This window comes from Chiloscyllium punctatum, chromosome 34, assembly GCF_047496795.1.
Source record: "Chiloscyllium punctatum isolate Juve2018m chromosome 34, sChiPun1.3, whole genome shotgun sequence".
Taxonomy (NCBI): Eukaryota; Metazoa; Chordata; class Chondrichthyes; order Orectolobiformes; family Hemiscylliidae; genus Chiloscyllium; species Chiloscyllium punctatum.
In genome coordinates, this window is record NC_092772.1 from 48,834,364 (window position 1) to 48,847,606 (window position 13,243).

General features: G+C 52.8%; 11 non-coding genes across 11 annotated transcripts; all 11 read left to right on the forward strand.

Moving 5' to 3' along the window:
* Positions 1–470: 470 nt before the first annotated feature.
* On the forward strand, positions 471–543 carry trnat-ugu (transfer RNA threonine (anticodon UGU)). Its single transcript has one exon. It is a non-coding gene; the product is annotated as a tRNA-Thr (tRNA).
* Positions 544–1,694: 1,151 nt separating this feature from the next.
* On the forward strand, positions 1,695–1,767 carry trnat-ugu (transfer RNA threonine (anticodon UGU)). Its single transcript has one exon. It is a non-coding gene; the product is annotated as a tRNA-Thr (tRNA).
* Positions 1,768–2,918: 1,151 nt separating this feature from the next.
* Positions 2,919–2,991, forward strand: trnat-ugu (transfer RNA threonine (anticodon UGU)). The gene has a single exon. It is a non-coding gene; the product is annotated as a tRNA-Thr (tRNA).
* Positions 2,992–4,142: 1,151 nt separating this feature from the next.
* On the forward strand, positions 4,143–4,215 carry trnat-ugu (transfer RNA threonine (anticodon UGU)). Its single transcript has one exon. It is a non-coding gene; the product is annotated as a tRNA-Thr (tRNA).
* Positions 4,216–5,366: 1,151 nt separating this feature from the next.
* Positions 5,367–5,439, forward strand: trnat-ugu (transfer RNA threonine (anticodon UGU)). The gene has a single exon. It is a non-coding gene; the product is annotated as a tRNA-Thr (tRNA).
* Positions 5,440–6,590: 1,151 nt separating this feature from the next.
* trnat-ugu (transfer RNA threonine (anticodon UGU)) lies at positions 6,591–6,663 on the forward strand. The gene has a single exon. It is a non-coding gene; the product is annotated as a tRNA-Thr (tRNA).
* A 1,151-nt stretch (positions 6,664–7,814) lies between these two features.
* Positions 7,815–7,887, forward strand: trnat-ugu (transfer RNA threonine (anticodon UGU)). The gene has a single exon. It is a non-coding gene; the product is annotated as a tRNA-Thr (tRNA).
* A 1,160-nt stretch (positions 7,888–9,047) lies between these two features.
* On the forward strand, positions 9,048–9,120 carry trnat-ugu (transfer RNA threonine (anticodon UGU)). The gene has a single exon. It is a non-coding gene; the product is annotated as a tRNA-Thr (tRNA).
* A 1,151-nt stretch (positions 9,121–10,271) lies between these two features.
* trnat-ugu (transfer RNA threonine (anticodon UGU)) lies at positions 10,272–10,344 on the forward strand. The gene has a single exon. It is a non-coding gene; the product is annotated as a tRNA-Thr (tRNA).
* Positions 10,345–11,495: 1,151 nt separating this feature from the next.
* On the forward strand, positions 11,496–11,568 carry trnat-ugu (transfer RNA threonine (anticodon UGU)). Its single transcript has one exon. It is a non-coding gene; the product is annotated as a tRNA-Thr (tRNA).
* A 1,151-nt stretch (positions 11,569–12,719) lies between these two features.
* trnai-uau (transfer RNA isoleucine (anticodon UAU)) lies at positions 12,720–12,792 on the forward strand. The gene has a single exon. It is a non-coding gene; the product is annotated as a tRNA-Ile (tRNA).
* The last annotated feature ends 451 nt before the right edge of the window (positions 12,793–13,243 follow it).

The window sequence follows — 13,243 nt, forward strand, 5'->3', positions numbered from 1 at the left end:
AGTGAATTGGCCATTCTAAATTGTCATCGATGCATTATTCAGTGAGAAACGGGTCTGGGCGGGTTACTCTTCAGTGGATCGATGTGGACTTGTTGGGCTGAAGGGCCTGTTTCCACACTGTAGCCAATCTAATTTATTCTAATCTCGTCAACACCGACCCTGCAGAGAGCAATCGACCAAGATCCATTGCGCACACTGCATCATTCTCCATTGAATGCTGACTAATCCACCCTTCCGGGCCCGCACAATCACCGGACACAATGGGACAATGAAGCATGGCCAATCCCGCAAACGCTACACATCTTTGTACTGAGAGCGGTAACCGGAGCAGCCGGAGCAAACCCACGCGCGGGCAGAATGTTCAAACTGCACAGACGGTGACGCGAGGGTCGATTGGAACCTGTGTCCCAAGCGCTTTGAGTCAGCCAGTGTGAACCAATCAGCCGCGAGCGCTGAGCGCAGCGCCACCCGGCTCCATAGCTCAGCGGTTAGAGCACTGGTCTTGTAAACCAGGGGTCGTGAGTTCAAATCTCACTGGGGCCCCGTCATCCGAGCTGCCCGGCCCGGCCAAAGCCGACTCTGTTTCAACGCTCGGGATGAGACTGAGGAGCACTTTGTTGGAATCGCTCCACGCCAGTTTGTGGTCCAAGCGGCTCCTTTGGCAGCACGAGCGTTCACCCTCCAACCACCGGAGGAACGAGTCGAGCTCAGGAAAAACCCTGTTGGTCTGACTGCTTGCTGCTGTTTTTGTCAATCAAGAGCTTGGGAATTGATGTCTGAAACACCAAGGTCATTACCCTGAAGTGACAGACACCTGTCTCCTCTCAAACCTGTTGAGCTTTTCCTGCAACTTCTGTTTTTGTCACTTCCAGCTTTGAGTTGAAATCAACAAACTACTTTTTTCTGCAGGCAAAGAACGGGGCTGTGTGTGTTCACGGATTTAACTTTGAGATCGCTGACCCCAGTCACTCCAAGCGAGCGAATGACAATTCCCAATTATGTCTGGACAGAAATCACAGAAGCATAGGATCTCTCCAGTTTGGAAACAGGCCATTCCGCCCGACGAGTCGCTCAGTGGTTCTCACTGCTGCCTGACAGCGCTACTAGGGACCCAGGCTCGATTCCAACTGTCGGGAGTCGATTCCGTGTCGAGTTTGCACATTCTCCCAGAGTCTGCGTGGGTTTGCTCGGGTTTCCTCCCACAGTCCAAAGACGTGCAGGTCGAGTGAATTGGCCATTCTAAATTGTCATCGATGCATTATTCAGTGAGAAACGGGTCTGGGCGGGTTACTCTTCAGTGGATCGATGTGGACTTGTTGGGCTGAAGGGCCTGTTTCCACACTGTAGCCAATCTAATTTATTCTAATCTCGTCAACACCGACCCTGCAGAGAGCAATCGACCCAGATCCATTGCGCACACTGCATCATTCTCCATTGAATGCTGACTAATCCACCCTTCCGGGCCCGCACAATCACCGGACACAATGGGACAATGAAGCATGGCCAATCCCGCAAACGCTGCACATCTTTGTACTGCGAGCGGTAACCGGAGCAGCCGGAGCAAACCCACGCGCGGGCAGAATGTTCAAACTGCACAGACGGTGACGCGAGGGTCGATTGGAACCTGTGTCCCAAGCGCTTTGAGTCAGCCAGTGTGAACCAATCAGCCGCGAGCGCTGAGCGCAGCGCCACCCGGCTCCATAGCTCAGCGGTTAGAGCACTGGTCTTGTAAACCAGGGGTCGTGAGTTCAAATCTCACTGGGGCCTCGTCATCCGTGCTGCCCGGCCCGGCCAGAGCCGACTCTGTTTCAACGCTCGGGATGACACTGAGGAGCACTTGGTTAGAATCGCTCCACGCCAGTTTGTGGTCCAAGCGGCTCCTTTGGCAGCACGAGCGTTCACCCTCCAACCACCGGATGAACGAGTCGAGCTCAGGAAAAACCCTGTTGGTCTGACTGCTTGCTGCTGTTTTTGTCAATCAAGAGCTTGGGAATTGATGTCTGAAACACCAAGGTCATTACCCTGAAGTGACAGACACCTGTCTCCTCTCAAACCTGTTGAGCTTTTCCTGCAACTTCTGTTTTTGTCACTTACAGCGTTGAGTTGAAATCCACAAACTTCTTTTTTCTGCAGGCAAAGAACGGGGCTGTGTGTGTTCACGGATTTAACTTTGAGATCGCTGACCCCAGTCACTCCAAGCGAGCGAATGACAATTCCCAATTATGTCTGGACAGAAATCACAGAAGCATAGGATCTCTCCAGTTTGGAAACAGGCCATTCCGCCCGACGAGTCGCTCAGTGGTTCTCACTGCTGCCTGACAGCGCTACTAGGGACCCAGGCTCGATTCCAACTGTCGGGAGTCGATTCCGTGTCGAGTTTGCACATTCTCCCAGAGTCTGCGTGGATTTGCTCGGGTTTCCTCCCACAGTCCAAAGACGTGCAGGTCGAGTGAATTGGCCATTCTAAATTGTCATCGATGCATTATTCAGTGAGAAACGGGTCTGGGCGGGTTACTCTTCAGTGGATCGATGTGGACTTGTTGGGCTGAAGGGCCTGTTTCCACACTGTAGCCAATCTAATTTATTCTAATCTCGTCAACACCGACCCTGCAGAGAGCAATCGACCCAGATCCATTGCGCACACTGCATCATTCTCCATTAAATGCTGACTAATCCACCCTTCCGGGCCCGCACAATCACCGGACACAATGGGACAATGAAGCATGGCCAATCCCGCAAACGCTACACATCTTTGTACTGAGAGCGGTAACCGGAGCAGCCGGAGCAAACCCACGCGCGGGCAGAATGTTCAAACTGCACAGACGGTGACGCGAGGGTCGATTGGAACCTGTGTCCCAAGCGCTTTGAGTCAGCCAGTGTGAACCAATCAGCCGCGAGCGCTGAGCGCAGCGCCACCCGGCTCCATAGCTCAGCGGTTAGAGCACTGGTCTTGTAAACCAGGGGTCGTGAGTTCAAATCTCACTGGGGCCTCGTCATCCGTGCTGCCCGGCCCGGCCAGAGCCGACTCTGTTTCAACGCTCGGGATGACACTGAGGAGCACTTGGTTAGAATCGCTCCACGCCAGTTTGTGGTCCAAGCGGCTCCTTTGGCAGCACGAGCGTTCACCCTCCAACCACCGGATGAACGTGTCGAGCTCAGGAAAAACCCTGTTGGTCTGACTGCTTGCTGCTGTTTTTGTCAATCAAGAGCTTGGGAATTGATGTCTGAAACACCAAGGTCATTACCCTGAAGTGACAGACACCTGTCTCCTCTCAAACCTGTTGAGCTTTTCCTGCAACTTCTGTTTTTGTCACTTACAGCTTTGAGTTGAAATCAACAAACTTCTTTTTTCTGCAGGCAAAGAACGGGGCTGTGTGTGTTCACGGATTTAACTTTGAGATCGCTGACCCCAGTCACTCCAAGCGAGCGAATGACAATTCCCAATTATGTCTGGACAGAAATCACAGAAGCATAGGATCTCTCCAGTTTGGAAACAGGCCATTCCGCCCGACGAGTCGCTCAGTGGTTCTCACTGCTGCCTGACAGCCCTACTAGGGACCCAGGCTCGATTCCAACTGTCGGGAGTCGATTCCGTGTCGAGTTTGCACATTCTCCCAGAGTCTGCGTGGGTTTGCTCGGGTTTCCTCCCACAGTCCAAAGACGTGCAGGTCGAGTGAATTGGCCATTCTAAATTGTCATCGATGCATTATTCAGTGAGAAACGGGTCTGGGCGGGTTACTCTTCAGTGGATCGATGTGGACTTGTTGGGCTGAAGGGCCTGTTTCCACACTGTAGCCAATCTAATTTATTCTAATCTCGTCAACACCGACCCTGCAGAGAGCAATCGACCCAGATCCATTGCGCACACTGCATCATTCTCCATTGAATGCTGACTAATCCACCCTTCCGGGCCCGCACAATCACCGGACACAATGGGACAATGAAGCATGGCCAATCCCGCAAACGCTACACATCTTTGTACTGAGAGCGGTAACCGGAGCAGCCGGAGCAAACCCACGCGCGGGCAGAATGTTCAAACTGCACAGACGGTGACGCGAGGGTCGATTGGAACCTGTGTCCCAAGCGCTTTGAGTCAGCCAGTGTGAACCAATCAGCCGCGAGCGCTGAGCGCAGCGCCACCCGGCTCCATAGCTCAGCGATTAGAGCACTGGTCTTGTAAACCAGGGGTCGTGAGTTCAAATCTCACTGGGGCCTCGTCATCCGTGCTGCCCGGCCCGGCCAAAGCCGACTCTGTTTCAACGCTCGGGATGATACTGAGGAGCACTTGGTTAAAATCGCTCCACGCCAGTTTGTGGTCCAAGCGGCTCCTTTGGCAGCACGAGCGTTCACCCTCCAACCACCGGATGAACGAGTCGAGCTCAGGAAAAACCCTGTTGGTCTGACTGCTTGCTGCTGTTTTTGTCAATCAAGAGCTTGGGAATTGATGTCTGAAACACCAAGGTCATTACCCTGAAGTGACAGACACCTGTCTCCTCTCAAACCTGTTGAGCTTTTCCTGCAACTTCTGTTTTTGTCACTTACAGCGTTGAGTTGAAATCCACAAACTTCTTTTTTCTGCAGGCAAAGAACGGGGCTGTGTGTGTTCACGGATTTAACTTTGAGATCGCTGACCCCAGTCACTCCAAGCGAGCGAATGACAATTCCCAATTATGTCTGGACAGAAATCACAGAAGCATAGGATCTCTCCAGTTTGGAAACAGGCCATTCCGCCCGACGAGTCGCTCAGTGGTTCTCACTGCTGCCTGACAGCGCTACTAGGGACCCAGGCTCGATTCCAACTGTCGGGAGTCGATTCCGTGTCGAGTTTGCACATTCTCCCAGAGTCTGCGTGGGTTTGCTCGGGTTTCCTCCCACAGTCCAAAGACGTGCAGGTCGAGTGAATTGGCCATTCTAAATTGTCATCGATGCATTATTCAGTGAGAAACGGGTCTGGGCGGGTTACTCTTCAGTGGATCGATGTGGACTTGTTGGGCTGAAGGGCCTGTTTCCACACTGTAGCCAATCTAATTTATTCTAATCTCGTCAACACCGACCCTGCAGAGAGCAATCGACCCAGATCCATTGCGCACACTGCATCATTCTCCATTGAATGCTGACTAATCCACCCTTCCGGGCCCGCACAATCACCGGACACAATGGGACAATGAAGCATGGCCAATCCCGCAAACGCTACACATCTTTGTACTGAGAGCGGTAACCGGAGCAGCCGGAGCAAACCCACGCGCGGGCAGAATGTTCAAACTGCACAGACGGTGACGCGAGGGTCGATTGGAACCTGTGTCCCAAGCGCTTTGAGTCAGCCAGTGTGAACCAATCAACCGCGAGCGCTGAGCGCAGCGCCACCCGGCTCCATAGCTCAGCGATTAGAGCACTGGTCTTGTAAACCAGGGGTCGTGAGTTCAAATCACACTGGGGCCTCGTCATCCGTGCTGCCCGGCCCGGCCAAAGCCGACTCTGTTTCAACGCTCGCGATGATACTGAGGAGCACTTGGTTAGAATCGCTCCACGCCAGTTTGTGGTCCAAGCGGCTCCTTTGGCAGCACGAGCGTTCACCCTCCAACCACCGGACGAACGAGTCGGGCTCAGGAAAAACCCTGTTGGTCTGACTGCTTGCTGCTGTTTTTGTCAATCAAGAGCTTGGGAATTGATGTCTGAAACACCAAGGTCATTACCCTGAAGTGACAGACACCTGTCTCCTCTCAAACCTGTTGAGCTTTTCCTGCAACTTCTGTTTTTGTCACTTACAGCTTTGAGTTGAAATCAACAAACTTCTTTTTTCTGCAGGCAAAGAACGGGGCTGTGTGTGTTCACGGATTTAACTTTGAGATCGCTGACCCCAGTCACTCCAAGCGAGCGAATGACAATTCCCAATTATGTCTGGACAGAAATCACAGAAGCATAGGATCTCTCCAGTTTGGAAACAGGCCATTCCGCCCGACGAGTCGCTCAGTGGTTCTCACTGCTGCCTGACAGCGCTACTAGGGACCCAGGCTCGATTCCAACTGTCGGGAGTCGATTCCGTGTCGAGTTTGCACATTCTCCCAGAGTCTGCGTGGGTTTGCTCGGGTTTCCTCCCACAGTCCAAAGACGTGCAGGTCGAGTGAATTGGCCATTCTAAATTGTCATCGATGCATTATTCAGTGAGAAGCGGGTCTGGGCGGGTTACTCTTCAGTGGATCGATGTGGACTTGTTGGGCTGAAGGGCCTGTTTCCACACTGTAGCCAATCTAATTTATTCTAATCTCGTCAACACCGACCCTGCAGAGAGCAATCGACCCAGATCCATTGCGCACACTGCATCATTCTCCATTGAATGCTGACTAATCCACCCTTCCGGGCCCGCACAATCACCGGACACAATGGGACAATGAAGCATGGCCAATCCCGCAAACGCTACACATCTTTGTACTGAGAGCGGTAACCGTAGCAGCCGGAGCAAACCCACGCGCGGGCAGAATGTTCAAACTGCACAGACGGTGACGCGAGGGTCGATTGGAACCTGTGTCCCAAGCGCTTTGAGTCAGCCAGTGTGAACCAATCAGCCGCGAGCGCTGAGCGCAGCGCCACCCGGCTCCATAGCTCAGCGATTAGAGCACTGGTCTTGTAAACCAGGGGTCGTGAGTTCAAATCTCACTGGGGCCTCGTCATCCGTGCTGCCCGGCCCGGCCAAAGCCGACTCTGTTTCAACGCTCGGGGTGATACTGAGGAGCACTTGGTTAGAATCGCTCCACGCCAGTTTGTGGTCCAAGCGGCTCCTTTGGCAGCACGAGCGTTCACCCTCCAACCAACGGATGAACGAGTCGAGCTCAGGAAAAACCCTGTTGGTCTGACTGCTTGCTGCTGTTTTTGTCAATCAAGAGCTTGGGAATTGATGTCTGAAACACCAAGGTCATTACCCTGAAGTGACAGACACCTGTCTCCTCTCAAACCTGTTGAGCTTTTCCTGCAACTTCTGTTTTTGTCACTTACAGCGTTGAGTTGAAATCCACAAACTTCTTTTTTCTGCAGGCAAAGAACGGGGCTGTGTGTGTTCACGGATTTAACTTTGAGATCGCTGACCCCAGTCACTCCAAGCGAGCGAATGACAATTCCCAATTATGTCTGGACAGAAATCACAGAAGCATAGGATCTCTCCAGTTTGGAAACAGGCCATTCCGCCCGACGAGTCGCTCAGTGGTTCTCACTGCTGCCTGACAGCGCTACTAGGGACCCAGGCTCGATTCCAACTGTCGGGAGTCGATTCCGTGTCGCGTTTGCACATTCTCCCAGAGTCTGCGTGGGTTTGCTCGGGTTTCCTCCCACAGTCCAAAGACGTGCAGGTCGAGTGAATTGGCCATTCTAAATTGTCATCGATGCATTATTCAGTGAGAAACGGGTCTGGGCGGGTTACTCTTCAGTGGATCGATGTGGACTTGTTGGGCTGAAGGGCCTGTTTCCACACTGTAGCCAATCTAATTTATTCTAATCTCGTCAACACCGACCCTGCAGAGAGCAATCGACCCAGATCCTTTGCGCACACTGCATCATTCTCCATTGAATGCTGACTAATCCACCCTTCCGGGCCCGCACAATCACCGGACACAATGGAACAATGAAGCATGGCCAATCCCGCAAAAGCTACACATCTTTGTACTGAGAGCGGTAACCGGAGCAGCCGGAGCAAACCCACGCGCGGGCAGAATGTTCAAACTGCACAGACGGTGACGCGAGGGTCGATTGGAACCTGTGTCCAAAGCGCTTTGAGTCAGCCAGTGTGAACCAATCAGCCGCGAGCGCTGAGCGCAGCGCCACCCGGCTCCACAGCTCAGCGGTTAGAGCACTGGTCTTGTAAACCAGGGGTCGTGAGTTCAAATCTCACTGGGGCCTCGTCATCCGTGCTGCCCGGCCCGGCCAGAGCCGACTCTGTTTCAACGCTCGGGATGAGACTGAGGAGCACTTTGTTGGAATCGTTCCACGCCAGTTTGTGGTCCAAGCGGCTCCTTTGGCAGCACGAGCGTTCACCCTCCAACCACCGGATGAACGAGTCGAGCTCAGGAAAAACCCTGTTGGTCTGACTGCTTGCTGCTGTTTTTGTCAATCAAGAGCTTGGGAATTGATGTCTGAAACACCAAGGTCATTACCCTGAAGTGACAGACACCTGTCTCCTCTCAAACCTGTTGAGCTTTTCCTGCAACTTCTGTTTTTGTCACTTACAGCGTTGAGTTGAAATCCACAAACTTCTTTTTTCTGCAGGCAAAGAACGGGGCTGTGTGTGTTCACGGATTTAACTTTGAGATCGCTGACCCCAGTCACTCCAAGCGAGCGAATGACAATTCCCAATTATGTCTGGACAGAAATCACAGAAGCATAGGATCTCTCCAGTTTGGAAACAGGCCATTCCGCCCGACGAGTCGCTCAGTGGTTCTCACTGCTGCCTGACAGCGCTACTAGGGACCCAGGCTCGATTCCAACTGTCGGGAGTCGATTCCGTGTCGAGTTTGCACATTCTCCCAGAGTCTGCGTGGGTTTGCTCGGGTTTCCTCCCACAGTCCAAAGACGTGCAGGTCGAGTGAATTGGCCATTCTAAATTGTCATCGATGCATTATTCAGTGAGAAACGGGTCTGGGCGGGTTACTCTTCAGAGGATCGATGTGGACTTGTTGGGCTGAAGGGCATGTTTCCACACTGTAGCCAATCTAATTTATTCTAATCTCGTCAACACCGACCCTGCAGAGAGCAATCGACCCAGATCCTTTGCGCACACTGCATCATTCTCCATTGAATGCTGACTAATCCACCCTTCCGGGCCCGCACAATCACCGGACACAATGGGACAATGAAGCATGGCCAATCCCGCAGAAGCTACACATCTTTGTACTGAGGGCGGTAACCGGAGAAGACGGAGCAGCCGGAGCAAACCCACGCGCGGGCAGAATGTTCAAACTGCACAGACGGTGACGCGAGGGTCGATTGGAACCTGTGTCCCAAGCGCTTTGAGTCAGCCAGTGTGAACCAATCAGCCGCGAGCGCTGAGCGCACCGCCACCCGGCTCCATAGCTCAGCGATTAGAGCACTGGTCTTGTAAACCAGGGGTCGTGAGTTCAAATCTCACTGGGGCCTCGTCATCCGTGCTGCCCGGCCCGGCCAAAGCCGACTCTGTTTCAACGCTCGGGATGATACTGAGGAGCACTTGGTTAAAATCGCTCCACGCCAGTTTGTGGTCCAAGCGGCTCCTTTGGCAGCACGAGCGTTCACCCTCCAACCACCGGATGAACGAGTCGAGCTCAGGAAAAACCCTGTTGGTCTGACTGCTTGCTGCTGTTTTTGTCAATCAAGAGCTTGGGAATTGATGTCTGAAACACCAAGGTCATTACCCTGAAGTGACAGACACCTGTCTCCTCTCAAACCTGTTGAGCTTTTCCTGCAACTTCTGTTTTTGTCACTTACAGCGTTGAGTTGAAATCCACAAACTTCTTTTTTCTGCAGGCAAAGAACGGGGCTGTGTGTGTTCACGGATTTAACTTTGAGATCGCTGACCCCAGTCACTCCAAGCGAGCGAATGACAATTCCCAATTATGTCTGGACAGAAATCACAGAAGCATAGGATCTCTCCAGTTTGGAAACAGGCCATTCCGCCCGACGAGTCGCTCAGTGGTTCTCACTGCTGCCTGACAGCGCTACTAGGGACCCAGGCTCGATTCCAACTGTCGGGAGTCGATTCCGTGTCGAGTTTGCACATTCTCCCAGAGTCTGCGTGGGTTTGCTCGGGTTTCCTCCCACAGTCCAAAGACGTGCAGGTCGAGTGAATTGGCCATTCTAAATTGTCATCGATGCATTATTCAGTGAGAAACGGGTCTGGGCGGGTTACTCTTCAGTGGATCGATGTGGACTTGTTGGGCTGAAGGGCCTGTTTCCACACTGTAGCCAATCTAATTTATTCTAATCTCGTCAACACCGACCCTGCAGAGAGCAATCGACCCAGATCCATTGCGCACACTGCATCATTCTCCATTGAATGCTGACTAATCCACCCTTCCGGGCCCGCACAATCACCGGACACAATGGGACAATGAAGCATGGCCAATCCCGCAAACGCTACACATCTTTGTACTGAGAGCGGTAACCGGAGCAGCCGGAGCAAACCCACGCGCGGGCAGAATGTTCAAACTGCACAGACGGTGACGCGAGGGTCGATTGGAACCTGTGTCCCAAGCGCTTTGAGTCAGCCAGTGTGAACCAATCAACCGCGAGCGCTGAGCGCAGCGCCACCCGGCTCCATAGCTCAGCGATTAGAGCACTGGTCTTGTAAACCAGGGGTCGTGAGTTCAAATCACACTGGGGCCTCGTCATCCGTGCTGCCCGGCCCGGCCAAAGCCGACTCTGTTTCAACGCTCGCGATGATACTGAGGAGCACTTGGTTAGAATCGCTCCACGCCAGTTTGTGGTCCAAGCGGCTCCTTTGGCAGCACGAGCGTTCACCCTCCAACCACCGGACGAACGAGTCGGGCTCAGGAAAAACCCTGTTGGTCTGACTGCTTGCTGCTGTTTTTGTCAATCAAGAGCTTGGGAATTGATGTCTGAAACACCAAGGTCATTACCCTGAAGTGACAGACACCTGTCTCCTCTCAAACCTGTTGAGCTTTTCCTGCAACTTCTGTTTTTGTCACTTACAGCTTTGAGTTGAAATCAACAAACTTCTTTTTTCTGCAGGCAAAGAACGGGGCTGTGTGTGTTCACGGATTTAACTTTGAGATCGCTGACCCCAGTCACTCCAAGCGAGCGAATGACAATTCCCAATTATGTCTGGACAGAAATCACAGAAGCATAGGATCTCTCCAGTTTGGAAACAGGCCATTCCGCCCGACGAGTCGCTCAGTGGTTCTCACTGCTGCCTGACAGCGCTACTAGGGACCCAGGCTCGATTCCAACTGTCGGGAGTCGATTCCGTGTCGAGTTTGCACATTCTCCCAGAGTCTGCGTGGGTTTGCTCGGGTTTCCTCCCACAGTCCAAAGACGTGCAGGTCGAGTGAATTGGCCATTCTAAATTGTCATCGATGCATTATTCAGTGAGAAGCGGGTCTGGGCGGGTTACTCTTCAGTGGATCGATGTGGACTTGTTGGGCTGAAGGGCCTGTTTCCACACTGTAGCCAATCTAATTTATTCTAATCTCGTCAACACCGACCCTGCAGAGAGCAATCGACCCAGATCCATTGCGCACACTGCATCATTCTCCATTGAATGCTGACTAATCCACCCTTCCGGGCCCGCACAATCACCGGACACAATGGGACAATGAAGCATGGCCAATCCCGCAAACGCTACACATCTTTGTACTGAGAGCGGTAACCGTAGCAGCCGGAGCAAACCCACGCGCGGGCAGAATGTTCAAACTGCACAGACGGTGACGCGAGGGTCGATTGGAACCTGTGTCCCAAGCGCTTTGAGTCAGCCAGTGTGAACCAATCAGCCGCGAGCGCTGGGCGCAGCGCCACCCGGCTCCATAGCTCAGCGATTATAGCACTGGTCTTGTAAACCAGGGGTCGTGAGTTCAAATCTCACTGGGGCCCCGTCATCCGTGCTGCACGGCCCGGCCAGAGCCGACTCTGTTTCAACGCTCGGGATGATACTGAGGAGCACTTGGTTAGAATCGCTCGACGCCAGTTTGTGGTCCAAGCGGCTCCTTTGGCAGCACGAGCGTTCACCCTCCAACCACCGGATGAACGAGTCGAGCTCAGGAAAAACCCTGTTGGTCTGACTGCTTGCTGCTGTTTTTGTCAATCAAGAGCTTGGGAATTGATGTCTGAAACACCAAGGTCATTACCCTGAAGTGACAGACACCTGTCTCCTCTCAAACCTGTTGAGCTTTTCCTGCAACTTCTGTTTTTGTCACTTACAGCTTTGAGTTGAAATCAACAAACTACTTTTTTCTGCAGGCAAAGAACGGGGCTGTGTGTGTTCACGGATTTAACTTTGAGATCGCTGACCCCAGTCACTCCAAGCGAGCGAATGACAATTCCCAATTATGTCTGGACAGAAATCACAGAAGCATAGGATCTCTCCAGTTTGGAAACAGGCCATTCCGCCCGACGAGTCGCTCAGTGGTTCTCACTGCTGCCTGACAGCGCTACTAGGGACCCAGGCTCGATTCCAACTGTCGGGAGTCGATTCCGTGTCGAGTTTGCACATTCTCCCAGAGTCTGCGTGGGTTTGCTCGGGTTTCCTCCCACAGTCCAAAGACGTGCAGGTCGAGTGAATTGGCCATTCTAAATTGTCATCGATGCATTATTCAGTGAGAAACGGGTCTGGGCGGGTTACTCTTCAGAGGATCGATGTGGACTTGTTGGGCTGAAGGGCATGTTTCCACACTGTAGCCAATCTAATTTATTCTAATCTCGTCAACACCGACCCTGCAGAGAGCAATCGACCCAGATCCTTTGCGCACACTGCATCATTCTCCATTGAAAGCTGACTAATCCACCCTTCCGGGCCCGCACAATCACCGGACACAATGGGAAAATGAAGCATGGCCAATCCCGCAGAAGCTACACATCTTTGTACTGAGAGCGGTAACCGGAGCAGACGGAGCAAACCCACGCGCGGGCAGAATGTTCAAACTGCACAGACGGTGACGCGAGGGTCGATTGGAACCTGTGTCCCAAGCGCTTTGAGTCAGCCAGTGTGAACCAATCAGCCGCGAGCGCTGAGCGCAGCGCCACCCGGCTCCATAGCTCAGCAGTTAGAGCACTGGTCTTATAAACCAGGGGTCGTGAGTTCAAATCTCCCTGGGGCCTCGTCATCCGTGCTGCCCGGCCCGGCCAAAGCCGACTCTGTTTCAACGCTCGGGATGAGACTGAGGAGCACTTTGTTGGAATCGCTCCACGCCAGTTTGTGGTCCAAGCGGCTCCTTTGGCAGCACGAGCGTTCACCCTCCAACCACCGGATGAACGAGTCGAGCCCAGGAAAATCCCTGTTGGTCTGACTGCTTGCTGCTGTTTTTGTCAATCAAGAGCTTGGGAATTGATGTTCGAAACACCAAGGTCATTACCCTGAAGTGACAGACACCTGTCTCCTCTCAAACCTGTTGAGCTTTTCCTGCAACTTCTGTTTTTGTCACTTACAGCGTTGAGTTGAAATCCACAAACTTCTTTTTTCTGCAGGCAAAGAACGGGGCTGTGTGTGTTCACGGATTTAACTTTGAGATCGCTGACCCCAGTCACTCCAAGCGAGCGAATGACAATTCCC